This window comes from Haliaeetus leucocephalus, unplaced genomic scaffold (assembly GCF_000737465.1).
Source record: "Haliaeetus leucocephalus isolate CR32 unplaced genomic scaffold, Haliaeetus_leucocephalus-4.0 Scaffold340, whole genome shotgun sequence".
Classification (NCBI taxonomy): Eukaryota; Metazoa; Chordata; class Aves; order Accipitriformes; family Accipitridae; genus Haliaeetus; species Haliaeetus leucocephalus.
The window spans coordinates 5,747,952-5,767,701 of NW_010972776.1; positions in this window are offsets into that span (position 1 = coordinate 5,747,952).

Below are 19,750 nucleotides of genomic sequence, written 5' to 3' on the forward strand. Positions count from 1 at the left end.
TTGTGCTGCACAAATCATGGAGTTCAGTGCATTACATTACAGTGTCTTTAGTGACTGGAGTCTAGTATTTCACCATGACAGCAATTGCAGTCATCTTCTCTAATGTGATTCTGCAGCTCTGCTATTCTGTATACCACTTCCTTATGAACAAAACAATAGGCTATAAGATATTAAATAAGCTTAAGCATAGCATGAGGAATGTTGAAATGGGGAAATTTAGTGATATATCTGTAGTGATATAACTCGGTATAAACACATTGTTTCATGATTTACAGCATCGTTTAGAGTGTTATTTGTGTCTCCTTGTAAGTGGTTCAATGTTAGCAAAATCACAAAAAATATTAAAAAAGGAAAGAAAATGAAAAAAACCCTAAATTCCAAAGATAGACCTGTACTAACATAGAGTGGTATAATTATATTGGTTTGAGTATACCAATACATTTTCCTGGGTAGACATTCTTTAATCATATATTGGAATTTTTGTTGATTTTTCTTGTTAGCAGTGGCCAAAACATGATTGAATGTAACATCTAGCTTATGCAGCAGTGCCCTGAAACAGCACTTAAACCTATCAGCTCAGCCAGCCCTCACAGTGACACACAAAATCTGAGTACAAATTTCCAGCAGCATCAAAATAACTAATAAACCTTTCACCTCTCAGGAAATTAACAGAAGATCATCAGTCAGGCAACCACTTTCTCCATCCTTCAGGATACTGCCTCATGTTACACCTTTACTTCGCAGCAATATCTTGGAGTAGTTTAGTGGTACATAGTATGAATTTAAAATGCTTTCTCTCACCGGTAGAAGTAATGGTATCTGCAATTCTTTTTTCACATAAACCTGTGTAACTACAGCCCTGTAGTTAAATATATACACATAAACCTGTGTAAGTACTTGCAGAAATCTTAATGGGTACAAAATCCATCTGCAAGTCTGTATTTTTTTTATATATATATATTATGGGGGAGGGCAAAGCACTTTATTCTAAGTCAACATTCTGTATTTTCATAGTTTTTTTAATTAAAAAACTTGATTTCTGCTGCACCACCCCCTTCCTAGCTCTCCTACTCAAGAAAGCTACTGATGTCTTTTAATTAAAAGTCTACAGGACCAAAATGTCATTAACATGGTTAAAAAAGGGAATATTCTGTGTACTACCAGAAGTAAAACGAGAAATGTTCTGAATTTGAAACTAAAAAATACTGGTAAGTTGTTAGAAATTTTAGGAAAGGTCTTAGATGTGTCTTATATTCCAATTTTCTGCCTTTTAAAGGTCTTGCATTAAGCCAGAGATTGTTTTATAATCCATATGCACGGTGCCTATTAAAATAAATGTGGCTATTTTTCTTCCAATTAAAATTTGGAAATCAATATTTCAACCTTATCTTTAAATGAAGTATGGCAAGATACGGAATCATTCCTGTGAGGTTAATTTTCACTTGAATGTCGTGAAATATTACATTGGTCTTCTGCATTAGTTCCGCCATCTATTCTGAGTTCTACTCAGTTTTCAGGCCAAATCCTGCAAGGAGTATGACCAACTCCTACTCTGCAAAAGAAAGAGAGTGAAAATAACTGAAGAGAAGTGTTTGCCTATTTGGTCGTAATGATTTCTCAGTCTGCTTCTTGCATCTTCACCCTGGGACGGCAGCCCTATATTGCTCAGCAGTGGCTTGTTGCTGCAGTCCAAGTATAAATGGTAAAGTAGCAATGAAGACAAGTAGCAATTTGATCACCTCATTGGTACGCTGTGCCATGTGTTGTTTAAGAAAGCTATGAAAGCCTGAGAAGTTGTGGAAGGCTACAATTTGTGTTTATCATTCATATTTTATGGATAACAACTTTGATTTTCAGTTGTGAAAGCAACAGCAAGTGATAGCTGGGAAGCTGTCAAAATCACTGAAGTGTTTAGCAGTGTTATTCCAGTGACTATGCTGAAGACTATCTGTGGAATTCAAAGCCATAAAACATAACTAAAGTCAGATCCCTTGCTTATCTATTTAAAATGGTTGAATTCTTTGTCTGGAGACAAATGTGAAAGAAGTAAAAAAAGAAAAGGATATCTGAAGACTTGAAATAAATTATTGTCCAATACTCTGTTACTTGACCATTTTGGCATTAAATGCCAAAATACAGAAAAAGTAACATAATGATCGAGAAATTCGTCTGAAAGAGCTTGAAAAGTCACTAGGATCATTCCTTTTCTATAAGCCGTTATCAACTGTCTGTCTAGGCAGTGTGTTCCAAAATTTACCTGTTTCAATTATTACAAAGCTTTTTGTAATGTCTGACTTGAGTCTGTCTTGCTGCAATATTAAGTGATCTACTGCTGTTTATTGTAGTCTTGTGAACGTGGAAAGCATGACCTTCCTCTTTGCAATAGTCTTTTATACCACCTGCACTGCTATGACTTTTGCTCAACTCAATCTTTCAGTCTATCTTCTTAGATAAGGAACAAGTACCGAGACTCACAGGGGTAGGGACCTGTTATCTCCTTCCTACTAAGTAATATTCATATCCTTTACACTTAAGGCACTTCTAGCTGAACTATACAGGCTCCCACAGACCAGCTGTTATAACAGAATTCTTGACAAGTTGAGAATGTTGATGTTCCCTAATCAGATAAAATTCTGCGTGAAAACTTAAGTGATTTTCCTCATGGAGTAATGCTGAATACTGAGTAGTCCTCTGAATTTATCACAGAATAATCTACTCCCAAATCAGACTGTGGGTAATCCAGGCATATTGTAATACCTCTTAACAGAGAACATAGGAGGTGCAATATCTTGAATATATCCTAGAGCTGCAGTAAATCCTCAAAGTTCAATGTGATAATGCTCTGGGCAAAACATTTCTTGGGGGGGGAAGAGAGACTGGTGGAAAATGGTGATGTAGGGGTGCTCTTTGGAACCAATTAGCTATGCAATGGGCATAAATGAAGACATGGTATAAATTGTTGTTAGTGAATAGTAGCTGGGTAAATAGTATGGAAAAGGACAAGCATTTAAGCATTACAGGAAAAAAAAAATATTTCTTTCATAGCACAATGATGGTGCCAATAATCCCATCTAGTTTAAGAGCTTCACTGAACTCTAAGGTCTGTATAACACCAAAACAATTTAGGAGCCAGCTTCAGAGTCTGTGTGGCATGACAAGCTGTATGCCTAAAAAGATTTAACTGTCCCAGGAATACCAAAAGTAATGTAGCCAGGCTTTGAGGAGCACAAAGAATGATAATGTTGCATTACCTTCCTCTCAAAGGATTTGTTGACCACCCTGCTATAGCAATGTACTTTGCTGTTCCTTTATTTTACTGTATTATCAGATTTAACAAATTCTAGCCTATGAATTTTGCAGCTGGTGACAAATGCACTCTGCTGCAAATAGAATTTTATTTCTGCAGGAAAGTGGATATTCAGTTTTATTTTATGCAAGAAAAACGTAGAGAAAGATGAGCAAGACTTTTTAAGAGTGAGAAAGTATAATAATTGTATTGAATGAATGTCTTTCACCCTGTTCTGCCAGTCCCCCGATTTTGATTTAACTGCTAGCCTACACATAGGAGTTTTTATATTAGCTTGGGAAGATGAATAGAAAAGAAAGCCCATTTAGCACCTAGAAGCTGGAAGGAAACAGGGTGAGGAAATGCATTCTGGACCATGTCTTCAGCAAATTTCTTAACGTAGGAGGAAGAAAAGACTTGCTTATTAGTTAAAATAGGCCACTGCCACTTTGGATAATATACTCTAAAATTCCACACTGCGACATCTGTGACCTAAGGAATGTATGTTACGATTATCTGCAGAAGTTAACCACTGAATTTTTATTATGACTACATTGACAAGACCGTAGTTTTATTGTATCTGCACATATAATAAAATTGGCTGGATTGCTGAGATCTGTACTTCTAGATGAAAACCCTCTTAGAAAGCTTAACAGATTTCATACTTCAGGGCTTTATATGCAGATTCTGACACTGTTTTTTCTCATTACTTCTTCTAGCAAAGTAGCGTGCTTTGGCATAAAACTAAGTTGCTTTCCCCTCCCACCTCCTATACAAGACAACTGTACATATGATGTCTTGTAAGTATTGAACTGGTCAGAGTTACATCACTTCAATGTGGTCAGAAATTGCTGTGTGATAGGCCCAAAGGTTTCTTCTGGTACAGGCATACTGCTCTCTCCCTCGGCTAGATTCAAATTGTTAGAAATGAAAATTTTTTCCCTTATTTAGGTCAGGTGGAGTAAACAATAGCACAGAAGAAACTGTAAGTTCAAGGCCAGAATCCACTTCATGTTCAATAAATTCAGGTTTATTGTCCATTGCCAGAATTGAGGTTATAGTTTAGTAAATGCAACAAATCTGATAGCTAGAATATCATGGTCTTTTTTCCTTTTTTTTTCTATCAGATTTAACACTTCTAAGGGCTTTCTGAATCCATGAGTTAGCATGTCTGCGTATTTTAACAGTCATATAGTGACCATACACTTTTCAGTGTTCTTTATTTTAATCATTTATCTAAAGAATTTTCAGAGAATGAACAAGTATAAACCCCATCTTTTCTCCCCAGTAGATGATCTTTCCCTCCTCCCCGCCCCCCCCCAAAAAAAACCCCAAACAAACCCAAACTGGAAGAAGGGTGCATGAATTCAAGCTGTTACACTTCTTTTCATGGTTAGAATATTGAGCAGAAAAGTTCTAATGCATTAATGTTGGGTGGAATGTAGAAGGAGTGAAGATCAGCCATGGGTTTGTGTTCAGAAAGCCTAAACAAAGACCTAAATCTCATCCTTTAAGTGAGAGATATACAAAGGAAGCAGAAATAGCCCAAATGGTATAAATTATTAAAATTAATAATGAGGGAGAAGAAACCAAATGACCTTGAGAAAGCACACAGTGTTCCTCATTCTGAGTACTTGTTATTCCCATCTCCTCTATGTAGGCTTTGCTCCATCTAATACTAGACTGCTTACGAATTCCATCTGTACTTATGGCAGGCAGGTGGTATTTGGTGATAGGCTATCTTATTTCCTCAACAGTAACCACATGATGGTGCTGCAAGGCCAAGTGGAACAAATAAGAGTCTGCCAGACCGCATACTGAGCGGTGACCCATCCAAATACATCCTCTGTGATATCTCTACTCCTGAGAAAAGGAAGGCTAGCAGAAAAAGTTTTGTACAAGAGAGTGAAAGTCCTTATCTGAGACTTACGACCTAACTGGAGTTGCCTGGTTCATTCTTACCCTACTTTCTGAACTTTCAAATGACTGTCTTGTTTCCTCTGTAACTCTGAGGGTGTACTAACATTAACAGTGCACTGACACAACTTCATCCTTAGCAGACAGTTCAATAAGTAAATAATCTAGACCGTGGCAACTTTCTCTTCAAATCCAGCTTTATTCTGCTTTTACAGAGCAGTTTACTTGCAGCTGAATCACATGTAACTCAACAGACAGAAGAGAGCAAGCAAATACATATGTGCAAGATAATAACCATGAAAGTTATACTCTTTACCAAACTGATGAAACTGGTTTCATGTTAGTGTCTCATATTTTGTAAACATAATATAAAATTCTTATGCAGTCTGTTAATGTCTCTCCTTGGCTTTAGTCTTTTACTCATTTTAGTCTGTGTGCTAAGTATATTGCAGTGAAAGTAAAACCATGCTGCAGATGTAAGAGAAAGACAAATTCAGATGAAATTTGGTCTGCTGGTGATTACAATCATACCAATGACTTGCATGACCAATATGCATCTACCTATTATTTTTGTTGTTTATACCAACAGATTAAACTGCATCAGGAACCATAAATTAAAAATTATAGGGTCATGGCTTCTTGTTAATTTTCCACTTAAAATGCTAGTAAAAAATGAAGAAAAACATTTTGAGATCATATCTTAGTGTAAAATAGGTCTGTATTTTTCTTAGGCAGACCTTCGTACTAGTTCAAAGTGCTTAGGAAATCTTAGGAGAAGATCTTGCATTTAGCACACTGCTGTCCTTGTACGAATAGCATCTAATAGGCTAATAACCATGCAAAACAACACACCTTCTGGACATCTGTTTTTGGACACCTGATGAATCTTACCAGACTCTCATAGTAATATGATATTGCTTTTATAAAAGGAGAGTCCTTCCAGATATTGAGAGAAAAGTGGAAGAAACCAGAAACAGAACATGAAACAAAAAAAGGAAAAAGGATCTTTAGCCCCTAACTCATCAACCTCAACGCAAGGAATGTTTCCAAATGGCACAGCAAGGTGAAGAAATAAGATGAGAAATTTTTCACCTTGATAAGTTTGTTGTAATTTTTGAGTAAAGACTATTTGTTTTTCCAAGCCCATCTGCAAAGTCTGTGGAAAATGTGCCTCAGCCCACTGTTTCTGTTCAGAGACAGACTAGAAACAGGACTGCCCAAAAGTCTAGGGCTCTGGGAAATAGTGTACTAATGCCAGTAAGGAACCTGGGAAAGGTCAGCTGCATTCACACAGCTCAGAGCGATGCAATGGTGACAGCCCATTTCTGAGACAGGGAAAAACAGGTTGCACTCAAGCAGCATGTCAAAAAGTTAAAAATGACAGTGCTGGTCAGCACAAGGAAAACCTGGATGGATGCAGTTCCAGCACAGAAGGTCCAAACACAGAGTCCTGGGCTGTTTCAGTGAAGGGAGTTTGCATCTTGAGCTGTGCAGAAAAAAGAATAAATACATATCAATGTATTGGTGGGAAATTATCATCAGGGTTTATAGACAGAAAATGTTTTAAGTTTTTCCAGAGGAAAAAGCTAACTTTCATTCCCTTTCCTGATACATGACAAATCTCTTCCTGCAAGATTTCCTTACCAGGCTCCCCTCAGCGAGAAAAAGAAGTCATTATCCTGCTAAAGCCCTTCAGATTTCACTCAGGAATGTTTCAAATCTTTCTCATCCTCTTAAGTTTTTCTTTGTAGCAGTATGAACTGTTGCTATCAAAGCAATCACCTAGTCTGTATGTGAACAAAGAAAAGCATTTCACATGTTTCATATCAGGCTACAAACTGTTCAGACAGCTGGACGCTTTCTCTGTCTAAATAATTTCCTGATGCCTGGAAAGGAACTGTAGGACAGGGAAAGGTGCAAGGTTGTTCTGGAAGCTGTGCAGGAGACAGTATCATCTTAGTTCACCTGAAACTGAGGTAGAAGTGATTAGTCAGGGCAGTGATTATTGGTATTCTGTATTTGCTTTTTTTCCAGTACATTAATAATTTTAATGAAGGAGTTTCTATTTTTTAATAGCATCACATCACAACGTGAGACAGCTTTGTCAGAGTGACAAGTGGTTTTCAGCTTCCAGGCTTGTGAACTGCAGTGGTGTTAAACTAAGAGATCAATTTTCCTTTGAAAGGGACACAAATTTTCCTTTAAGATGACGTGGGTTTAGTTTTGTCATCTGGTTTGCAGTTCTTACTCTTCTAATGGGATCCTTTAGACTCCGTGAGATGTTTAGAGAAAAGCTGGTCACCAAGTAGGCAGAAGCAGATACCTATCAAAGTACAAAGGGACAACAAATTCAGTATGGAGTTGGGCTCCTGTACATTATTTCATATGAAATCAACCGACTGTTTGTGTTGCCTGACAGCATATTTTCATAATTCTAATGCTTTGGCAGACACACAGGAAATGCTATTGCCCACCCTGAAAATATTCTATTGGAAACTATGAAATAGATTAGGATTCAAGATTGTTTGATTTAGGGATCAGTGGATATCAGTCCACTGCCATAGCCGCTAAATAGTATGGAGAAATCCAACTACCTGTTTTGAGTTACTCTGTCAGGAGCAGCTGCATAATTATGGCATTAGGAGGATCATAATGAGCCAGTTCTGTTTGGATTCTTGGCTACTCTGAGACTGTAGTATGGACATGCTCTGTGTACAGAAATTTTCCTTTCTCCTTTGAAAAACTTCACACTATTACTATAGGTTTTATATATATCATTTTTGTTTTTAAAAGCAGGAAAAATAAGATTTCAGATCTTTTCTCAAAGGTTGACATTAGCTGAACCTGTGTAAATTAAGGCAGAATTGGACTTACAAGGTGAAATATTTAAAGTCATTGTCTGTCAGGAAGCGTGATTCCTTACCTGGTCCCTGCATCAACATTTAACCATCATTTCAGCACTTGACAAGACTATTATTACAGACAGCTGTCATATATACAGTTTGCTACTTTGATCTGGTGTTGTCATATCACGTATTTTATATTTGAATTTGACATGCCAGGCTTTGCAAGTTTTCTTAAAATAAGTAGTTGCACAGGCACATGAGGATTTCTTTTTCAGTAGTGGAAAATACATGAACACCGCAAGGTAAAAAGTGGTAGCACAAACAGCATGTTGCATTAAGTTGTCCTGCCCATGTGGAAGAACTTCTTAATGGTAACTGATGACATCATTAAACTGTAGCAGATTTCTTAATAAATATTAATGTAATTAAAGTGAAATGCATAAACAACAGCTCTCCACTAATGACCACCTGGCTATATGACTCTGTCCTATCATATACCAGATCAAATTTGCCTCCTCATTATGGTCTTGTAGGTAAATGTAGGTTGCTTATGCACATATGTATTGGCTTTGCGTGGCAAGGTTTTGGGAGCGGGGGGGGCTACAGGGGCAGCTTCCTTGAGAAGCTGCTAGAAGCTTCCCCTGTGTCTGACAGAGCCAATGCCAGCCGCCTATGAGACGGACCTGCCACTGGCCAAGGCCAAGTCCATCAGCGATGGGAGAACAGATTTAAGAAGGGGAAAAAAAACACCTGCAGCCAAAGAGGGGAGTGAGAATATGTGAGTGTCCTGGTTTCAGCTGGCATAGAGTTAATTGTCTTCCTAGTAGCTGGTACAGTGCTATATTTTGGGTTCAGTATGCAAAGAATGTTGATAACACACTGATGTTTTCAGTTGTTGCTAAGTAGTGTTTAGACTAATACCAGGATTTTTCAGCTTCTCAAGCCCAGCTAGCGAGAAGGCTGGAGGGGCACAAGGAGTTGGCACAGGACAGAGCCAGGGCAGCTGACCCAAACTGGCCAAGGGGGTATTCCATACCATGTGATGTCACATCTAGTATAGGAACTGGGGGAAGTGGGGGCAGGGGGAATCGCTGCTCGGGGACTAACTGGGTGTCGATCGGCAGGTGGTGAGCAATTGCACTGCGCATCACTTGTACATTCCAATCCTTTTATCATTACTGTTGTTATTTTATTAGTGTTATTGTTATCATTATTAGTTTCTTCTTTTCTGTTCTATTAAACTGTTCTTATCTCAACCCATGAGTTTTACTTCTTTTCCTGATTTTTCTCCCCCATCCCACTGGGTGGGGCAGGAGTGAGTGAGCGGCTGCGTGGTGCTTAGTTGCTGGCTGGGGTTAAACCATGACTGAGAGCAACAACCCTGCAGACCCCCGGGTCAGTGAAGAAGGAGGAGGAGGAGGTGCTCCAGGCGCTGGAGCAGAGATTCCCCTGCAGCCCGTGGGGAAGACCACGGTGAGGCAGGCTGTCCCCCTGCAGCCCAGGGAGGTCTACGATGGAGCAGATCTCCACCTGCAGCCCAGGGAGGACCCCACGCTGGAGCAGGTGGGTTCCCGAAGGAGGCTGTGACCCTGTGGGAAGCCCACGCCGGAGCAGACTCCTGGCAGGACCTGTGGCCCCGTGCACAGAGGAGCCCACGCTGGAGCGGGTTTGCTGGCAGGACTTGTGACCCCGCGGGGGACCCACGCTGGAGCAGTCTGTGCCTGAAGGACTGCAGCCCGTGGAAGGGACCCACGCTGGAGCAGTCTGTGAAGAACTGCAGCCTGTGGGAAGGACCCATGTTGGAGAAGTTTGTGGAGGACTGTCTCCCGTGGGAGGGACCCCACGCTGGAGTAGGGGAAGAGTGAGGAGTCCTCCCCTGAGGAGGAAGGAGTGGCAGAGACAAGGTGTGATGAACTGACCCCAACCCCCATTCCCCGTCCCCCTGCACTGCTGGGGGGGAGGAGGTGGAGAAAATCAGGAGTAAAGTTGTGCCCAAGAATAAGGGAGGGGTGGGGTGAAGGTGTTTTTTAAGATTTGGGTTTATTCCTCATTATCCTGCTCTGATTTGATTGGCAATACTTAAATTAATTTTTTCCCCCAAGTTGAGTCTGTTTTGTCTGTGACGGTAATTGGTGAGTAATCTCCCCCTGTCCTTATCTCGACCCATGAGCCTTTTGTTATATTTGCTCTCCCCTGTCTAGCTGAGGGGGGAGTGAAAAAGCAGCTTTGGGGGGTACCTGGCATCCATCCAGGATCAACCCACCACAACATAAATCCTCATTTTCCACTGTGAGTACATCTATGTAGTAAGAAATGTAGTTTGTTTCTTCCTCCAGTACATGTTAAGGTTTTGTATCTATGGTGCAGTATCTATGTTCTTCATCAGTTCCTCACCAAAGACAAATCTGAAGTCCCTGAATATTATTAGCCCATGAATATGGTTTCAGTAAAACATTGTCTTTCACTTAGTTTGAAAAGATGAAGCATGTTATTTCTTTCAACAAACTTTCAGTTTACTCACTATCCCAAAGATGGGTCCCTTACCTCTGGCATTCAGCTAGACTGGGAGATACAGCAGTGCAGAGTGAATCCCTGCTGTGAATGTCTACTCAAGAGATTAAAAAAAATACAGAACTGTAGTAGTTCCAGACAGTTTATGTGGTGCCTCTCCCTTTTGGAAGACATTTCCTTCCTATGTATTCTGCAAATTAAAAATCTAGGGGAAGAAGGTGTCACGGAATTGTCCATAAGGCTGCAGAATTGGGTGTGACATTACATACTATAGAAAGAACCAAAGTCAAGGGTTTGCTGTCAACTTTCATCATGTTGGTCCATCATTATTCATTTTGTAGCTCCTGGTACTATCCTCACAAATCCTGGGAATCACTGTGTACCTGATTAGACCATGCTGCAAAGATCACTTTGAAAAATGGAAAAAACACCAAAAATAGTGGATTGCTTGGTCCTCGTATAATCTGACTCATCCATATCAGTCCTTAAACTGTCCATGGAAGATAGCATGACTTTTTAGCAAAATCTACTTACATTGTAACTGTTCTTGGCTGAGAAATCAAGAATTCGTACTTGTTTGATTATGGGATAGGAAAGAGAAATGCTAACCATGCTTTGTTGTGCTCCAGTAGACCATTTGTCATGTTGCTCTGTTAGGCAGATTTTCTGATCTTTAAAGCTCTGACCACGAGTCTGGGCCAGTTAGCCACTAGTAGAATTACCTGCTGGCTAAGACAAGTGATGATTCAAAAATATTCCAGGTTTTTCCTTGGCTCCAGACCTGAAAGAAAAACTCTCAGATCATCAAGAAGTGACTCATTATAGAAAACAGACCTGCCATCTTCCGCTACTGAAAATATTTCTACATTTTAACATACTCCTGCTTGAAAATGGTCTGCTGAATTTAGCAGTTTTACGTGAAGCTAATCTGGAAGCTGCATAGTGTGTACAACAAAAGAAAACCCTTGAAAATTCATTCCTTAGGCTGCCCTGGGACTTTAGGGGGTCTGCTTAATTGGCAGTGCTTCTTTCCACCCCACCCTGTTCTGGGTTAGAGTCTGCTGCATTAGCTTCATGTATGTGTGCATGCTTGTGTGTTCAGGTGTTGACCTCTGATATGTTCACCCAAGATATGGGAAAACTTGGTCCAGATGAGAAACTTAATTAGGTACTTCTGCCCATCAGTGGTTTTTGCAGTTTTGTATTAAAGACTGTGAATTAATATTACAGTCTGGGTCCTCCTTAATACTCCAAGAGGATGGTGAGGAAGAGGAAGCATGGACTGGGAGAACAAGCATGTGAGTGAAATGCAGGAACACTGCATGCTAGTAGCAATGCCAGTATGATTTTAGGCAGGTTTTCCAGTACTATCTCCTTCTTGCATTTCCAGCTCATCTATGTATGGTTAAGAATGAAGGAGTTAATGTCAGTGTGTTGTGGTTTAACCCCAGCCAGCAACTAATTACCACACAGCTGCTCACTTACTCCCCCCCCCAACAAGTGGGATGGGGGAGAGAATCGGGGAAAAAAAAGGTCAAACTCGTGGGTTGAGATAAGAACTGTTTAATAGAACAGAAAAGAAGAAACTAATAATGGTAATGACAATAATAAAAGTGATTGGACTATACAAGTGATGCACAATGCAATTGCTCCCCACCCACTGACTGACACCCAGTTAGTTCCTGAGCAGCAATCCCTGCCTGCCCCGCTCCCCCAGTTTATATACTGGGCATGACATCACATGGTCTGGAATACCCCCTTGGCCAGTTTGGGTCAGGTGCCCTGGCTGTGTCCCCTCCCAACTCCTTGTGTGCCCCTCCAGCCTTCTTGCTGGCTGGGCATGGGAAGCTGAAAAATCCTGGACTTGGTCTAAACACTCCTCAGCAACAACTGAAAACATCAGTGTGTTATCAACATTCTTCACATACTGAACTCAAAACATAGCGCTGTACCAGCTACTAGGAAGACAGTTAACTCTATCCCAGCTGAAACCAGGACACAGTGCTGTAAAGATATAAGTCAAGATGTATGTAACTAAGAATTGTGAACAACAGAGATGAATTCAACTGCATCCGTTAGAGGGAAATGTGCTGTTAATAATCCTGCACATAAAGGATAAAATGTGTCAAGAGTAGAAACAAACAAGCAATTTTTAACCTTATTAAGGTCTGATGCTTTTCTGTCTAGAGGGCTTAATCTTTTAATACAGAGCTATAAAGAACAATTACTTTTTTTATAGGTTACGATTACAATCTAAGATGATTTACTCTTTGGCTTGTATTGCTGATGAGAGTTGAGCTGTTAATTTTGCTAGATTTTTTTGTTTTGGGGGTCTATCTTGTTCAGTCTCTGATTGTATTTTCTGCCTCCTAAAACTCCTTTGTGTTTCCATGTCAGAAAGTAACTCAGCTATGTACTACAGTTTGTTGAGGATGTAGCAGTAGAAAAAGCATTACCCCCTTCAGATGTGACATTTGGTGTATTACCTGCACATGCAGTATCGTCAGGGGCGTAGTTTCTGACCTGCAATGCATTATCTGCTCTACTGACTTTGGGTCCGTTTATCACCAGTGACATATTTCTCTGCAGGAACCTGCCATTCTTCTTGTGCCTGCTTTAAAACACTAAATGCAGACATATGGTCTGAAACTAGGTGCAAATTTGAGAGTGGAATGAAAACAGATTTTTCTTTTTTTAACAATTCCCTTCAATGTTGTCAGCTAAACATGGTGCCTAGTAAGTTTCTTTTGCTACAGTAACAAATACCATGTTAAAGAGCAGAGGCACTGCAAGAGTGAAATTAATTATGTATGCTTTATGCTTGTCCAACTAACCACACTGTATTCCCAATGAAATACTTAACACATCTGTGCATTCCTAAAGTCAAATAACATCACTATAATTTGAGACTTATTTCGAGCAGTGAAGAAAAGGTTTTGTTACACCCACAGGAAAGCTATTCTTTTGGAGGGTGCTTTTTTCATTCATATGCTTTGATTGTGCGCTACATAATTTAGTCAAAAATTCTAATTGAGCTTATTGGCAGACTGCCTGATATTTGGCACAGTAGGAATCTTTAAGTTTGAACCTTTGGGAATGTTTTCAGAGGAACGTATGTCTTCTATTTCATGCTTTATTGTGGCAGACTGATGAGAACTTTTAAAGCAAATGACAGTTGACGTAAAATAACTCACACTGGAGTTTGTTCTCCCACTGTTGCTTTTTAAATGATAAATTTCAGATATTCTGTTCCATTTAGAATATGTGAGTATTTGATATGATGATAATAGATGGCAATGGCAGCAGAATAATTCAGTCTTGGAACAAGAGGTTAAGCGTGAAAAGAACTCTTAACAGGACTGATTTCTGACTAAGCAATCTGTGGTAGACACTAGAGCAGTATTCGGTATCTGAAGGAGTTAACCAAGATAGATATTATTTGACAGAGCAGTATGTGTCATGGTCTAAGCAAACATAATAGGATGAAATTAAGAAATATGAATATTTAGGATACAGACAAGACTATTTCCTGATACTAAGACCTGTTCTAGTTTAAATGGTCTCTGAAGGGAAAAAAAAAAAAAAAGGCAGCTCCTAGCAGGGAATATTTAACACCATGCTGAACAATATGCTAATCCTCACATGAACATTACAGAATTGTCAGCAGGATGAACTAGCTGATCCTTTCCATCTCTGTTCTGTTTAATTTCAATATCTCTTAAAGTTTCTGCTTAGGAGAATAGGTACTCCACTGCTTCATTTTCCTGTTTTCTTGAGAACTGTCATGTCTATAGCCTAAAGAATGACCTACTGCTGCAGGACATCCTCTGTTTGCTTCTCATTGCCCTTGATTTTCACAAGTAGACTTGTCAATGAATGGCTCCAGCTGAAGCATTTGAGCTCAATTTACCTAGTTACATACTAAGTATCTCTGTGGTATCAACCAGATGCTTTCTACTGACCTGGAATCACCCACTCTCCAAAGCTCCAGGACTCTGCAAACAGATGTGCACAAACAAAAAGTGTCCTTTGAAGACTTGTCATCTCCCCTCTGCTCTCCCAGGGAGAAAGTGGAGGTCTGCCCCCTTTTTTGCCTCTGGAAACATGGATGTAACTACACTTAAATAGGACTTGAGTGAAAAATGAGACAAAATTACGCTGAGAATGGTTTTTAAAATGTTCTTCTTAACTCTTCAAAGCATTTTAGGTGAGATGAAAGCTTTCTACTTTTCTGCCAGATCTAGGGTGTTACATACATCTGTTTTTCAGCACTGCTAGCCACTGCTCTCTTCATAAACCTATTTTAAAGTATGTTCATGCACTGTGGAAAAAAGTGCTACATTTTAAGATATCAAATTGGTGACCTAAATTAAATGGATTAAATTATTTTCATTTAATAAATGAAAATATATTTAATATTAGTGAAAAAAAGGTCTATAGAAACAGTTGTTGTTAGTAAACAAATTCAAATCAAATCCTCCATCCCGCATCCTGCTACAACTTGCTTGAGTTCTTATAAAGACAATTGGCTTTAGAAGCTCTGCTGGTCTGTGGTCCCTTACAATTTTCTGTTCCTAAATTCAATGACCTTTTGAATTGTGGAAATGCATTTGTATGGTTCCAAACTCTGTTGTTTTCAGAAAGTTCTTTAACATGCTATCTTCTACAGGAAATTTGTATGAATTTGGAAGTTCTCCAAAGTCATCAGAAACCTCTAAAAAGATAAGGTCTTTGGGTCAAATTCCTAGTGTTCAGAAAAGCAGTGAAAAAAACAATCCAAATCAATCAGCCAGAGGTGCTGGGTATCCAAGTCTGCAAATCCATCCAGTTTTAGCCCCCTTTTCCATATAGACCTGTGGCATATCTTTATGTGCTGATCATAGTGTTGCTTACCCGGAGCAGGTGGTAAACATATTTGTGTCAAAGTAACAGCTTGCAGCTTCATTGCTTATTGCTGTTGAACAGAATAATCATGGATACTTCTGGACAGTTTATTTATAAAGAGCCGAGGAAAATGTTTACTGTGAGATTCCCAATGTAGTTGGTGAAACATTAAGTCTTCTTCCTGTAATAGTATTTGGTCTTTCTAACATCTTAAGATACTGAAAGCTGAGGTTTAGTTTTTCATGACTCTTGCCTTTCCATAAAAATCTCTAGATAGTTTGCCAAACTCACTGAGGACTTTTTTCACTTTTTTCAAACTTTTTGCCTAATTTTATGGAAAGTAAAACACTAAAAAAGCAGTTCTGTGTAATAAATACTGCTGGAAATATCTTTCTAAGATATGATCCCCATTTTATTTATGATAAAATTGTAATGTTCCCATTAACTTCAGTGTAAAGTAGGTGACAACTTTAATGATACAGTGTGTGCTGTTGGAGAAATGAAGTAGCAGCTAGTAGTTTGTACATTTGTGATCATTGCAATTTTATTGTAAAATATTCTTGCTCAAAGTGACAAATCTATCAATATAAATCATTTAACATAATGAAAATGTATTGACCCTTTTAATAGGTATGTGTGTAGTGCATAAGCATTCTACTTGTAATAATGAATGTTACATAAATAAAAAATAAATGCAATGAGTTCATGACTTACTAGGATTTGAGAAGGTATTAGATACGATGGATCTGACTCAGAAAACCTTTATGTAAAAACTTATAAGTGGGGTAGAACTTAGTTTATGCCTTAGCTTTCTGGGAAGGCCATTCTTTGGATGTCAAGATTTGAATTACTTCTGAAGGTTTTGCAAGGTTCTGAGAATAGTGGCAATAAGAGACCAAGAAGAGAAGAGGTTTTCCCGTCCAAGGAAAGTCATGAAGGTGTTCACAAGGTTTTTGGTATTGAATAGCAGATCATCAGGCTAAAGACCAGAGGGGAAACAGAGAAGTCCATAAAGACCAAAGAAAACCATAAAGCACATACTGCCAAGCACCACTGATGAGCAGGCACCTCCTCATTAAGGGCTTGTTATAGTACATATATATAGGCTCAATCAATTTGTTTTATTTTAACAGGGCACCAAGTGCTTCCCATAAAATTTGAGGGCTCTCAGTACTTAATTGAAATCAGCCACATATAACCCTTGTACTCAAATAAATGTCTAGCTTTTCAGAAGTAATCAACTGAACCTTATATATGTCAGTATATACAGAATAGCATAAAATAAAAAGTCATTTTTTTCAATAATCATGAACCTCTACTATGTAATGATTAATATACTTCTAATAATTGACATGTCAATACTGAGGACCACTTTATTCGAAGGATTTTTTAACAGGTTTGGGCGTGGAAATGGTCCAAAGCTTACTGTGCTGGCTCTAAACATACAGAAAAAATGAAAAACATGCTTACTTTGTTCCTAGACAATCTCAGCTTTGTTTTTTTCTCATGTTTTGTTATAAAACTGCTTATGTTGTTACAGTCTTGATAAAAATATGACACTATACAGTATTCATCCAAAGTGATGTAATTCCTTTCTTTTTCAAGCTAGTTCATATTTAAGTGTAGTTTAAAGTTGGTTATGTCATGCAGTGCTCAAATTACCCATAAATGGCTCCTCTGCATGTTTCCCTGAAGCTAGGTTTCTAACTTTTGACTCTTTTACTAGAGTGTCATTCCCTTCCTCTGGTTTAGGACCTTGAGCAGGCTGGCAGTGTGTGTGATATTTGGAGTAGCTGGACCTCCATGGACAATGGCCTTTTGCAATCCCACACGTAAGCCTGCCTTTATTTCATGGATTTCATTTACTGTGACAAGAGAAAACTGAAAATCTGTTTTGAAGGAAGTAACCTTGATTCTCCACTGTATTGCATGCTAATTGCTTACACCTTCACAACTTTTCCAGGTGACTATCAATCATCAGATTGCCTTGGATATACTAATACAAGTAAATATACATGTCAAAGGCAAAATATGCTCATGTTAAATTCATACAGTCTAATGAGAATCTTCATTTCATTAACAGCTACTAGGATGTAGTTCCTTCATTTGGACACAATATGAGAATAGAATAAATAGAATCATAAATAAACATTTCTAATAGCTTGACTATTTCTTGAAGTATATGGGATCTGTTGCTGGAGGATATAAAAAGAACATTTATTTAATAGAGTTCTGTAACTTCATATATATATTTGAGCATGTAAACTGCTACAATGTATTATAATGTACACAAAACCCAATATGCTCTATATACAATCCCATCTGTTTTAAATGTGATGATTACTGATCACGGCAGACGGCACATGTAGTGTAAACAGTTTGCTACGCACAAACCAATATATTCTAATTACAAGTCAATAAATTTCATATACAATCCAATTAGTTGTCATAGAGACTCTTATATTTAGCAAATGTAACTGATCTGTTTCAAATTACTAATTTAAGTAGACTATTATTTAATTGACAAGCCAATATATTTGAGGATAGAAAATGGCATATTGCACAATAGAAAGGATATAATGAAAATAATGCTTCAAACTACAATCTATTTAAATTAGTTTGTTTGATAAATCAAGTAACTTCATATGGAAGAGGCTACCATGAATGCCATTGAAGTCCTCATCCTACCAGTCCTTCTGTGCTACTTCATTCTGTAGGAGATTATCTCTAAATCTGTGCAGAACACAGTAGATATAACTAGAACTTCAGGATACAAATAGTTAGCTCTCAAACGAACTTTCACACTTGGTCAAACTAGCAGCAGAATGACTGCGGAAAGCTTTATTCAGAGATGTGAAGGAGGAAAGAATCAGGACCATCCACTACGTACTAGTGGTTTAAAAAACAGAATCTACGTATTGCTGGGAAAGGTAAAGCATTTCCAGAAACACTAAATAACTTCAGGAAAAAAACAGTTAGAAGAAAAACAAGGCTCTTCACAGCAGTTTGATCCAATGATCAATTTAAATCCAGTAGGAAGGTGAGGAAAAAGGACTGGTTTTTTTTTTTTTTTTCCTCCTTCTGTGATGCTGGTTAAAATTTGATTCGTGAACTGGGAAAGACAACACAGGTGGCTGCACAAATCTATCAGTACTGCTGCTCTGGGGAGACATTACAATCCAGAATCACAGTATAATGGATAGACTTTAAATGTAGAATCACACAGGGTTGCCTATCCAGTACACCGTCTGTAGCATAGGATGTTGTCTGATTAAAAACCAGCTAAGATTACTCAGAAGGTCTGGGCTTAATGTAGCTGCACTGATTTTGGGCAGATGGAATCCTAAGCAAAGCGTTAAGGCAGGTCATGTCAAATGTTCTGTGGAATTTCCTAGAAAGATTTGTCTTGGAAATTTGTACTGAAGGTCCTGAACACTACATCAGTTGCACATATGCTGATAACTTCATTATCACTAGGTGTATCTTTTTAGATTCCTTAATATTGAAGTCAACTTTGGGGCTGTATGATGACCCTATTTAGCCATCAAAAATCTAGCATGTGTCAACTTGGAACTCAGAATGGTGGGACAAGATTTGCTACTGGGTGAATTAGGAAGAAATTTCCAGCTCTCTTCCAGTCCTCTTCCTTCTGTTGTAACTGCTGATTATTCCAAAGGGTTGCACCCAGCTCATAAACAGCATTTTATCTAGTCTAGCTGAATTGAAAGTTGTAGCCTTGTCTCTGGCAATAGTTAGTAGATAAGCTTTTTTCCATTTTAGAGGTGTTATTCTCAGCATTAGTAAATTCACAGTTAGATAATTTTTTTTTTCCTCCTACTGAATATGCAGAATGTGACTCTTAGAACTGCCTTAAAGGCTCCCCAAAGAATTAAGATGACACTAAAGGGGAATTTATTTCAAAGCAAAATTGTATTGCTTGCAAGAGAAAATGAATAAAGTTGGGAATTCCTAGCAGAGAAGCCTTAAGACTCCTTAGCTTAAAATTATTCCTCTTTCCCATTCTAGTCCAATCTCTGAAGAACAGCAAAATGATCTGAAAAAAACTCTGCATAAATAATTGATTTCCTTTACTCTAGATGTGGATTCTTTCTGCATAAAAATGTTCTTGTGGAGTACAGTTTGTAAGGCTGGAAGAGTGAAGGATTTGGTCTTTTGTTTAACGCACGATGGTTTCCTTTGGTATTCCTGGCTGTGCTACGTAATTCTGGATAAGGGAAGTTCTTATACACCAATAAGTGATGTTTTTGATCCTGGGCTAATGATTTGAATTTGTATAACATTTTTT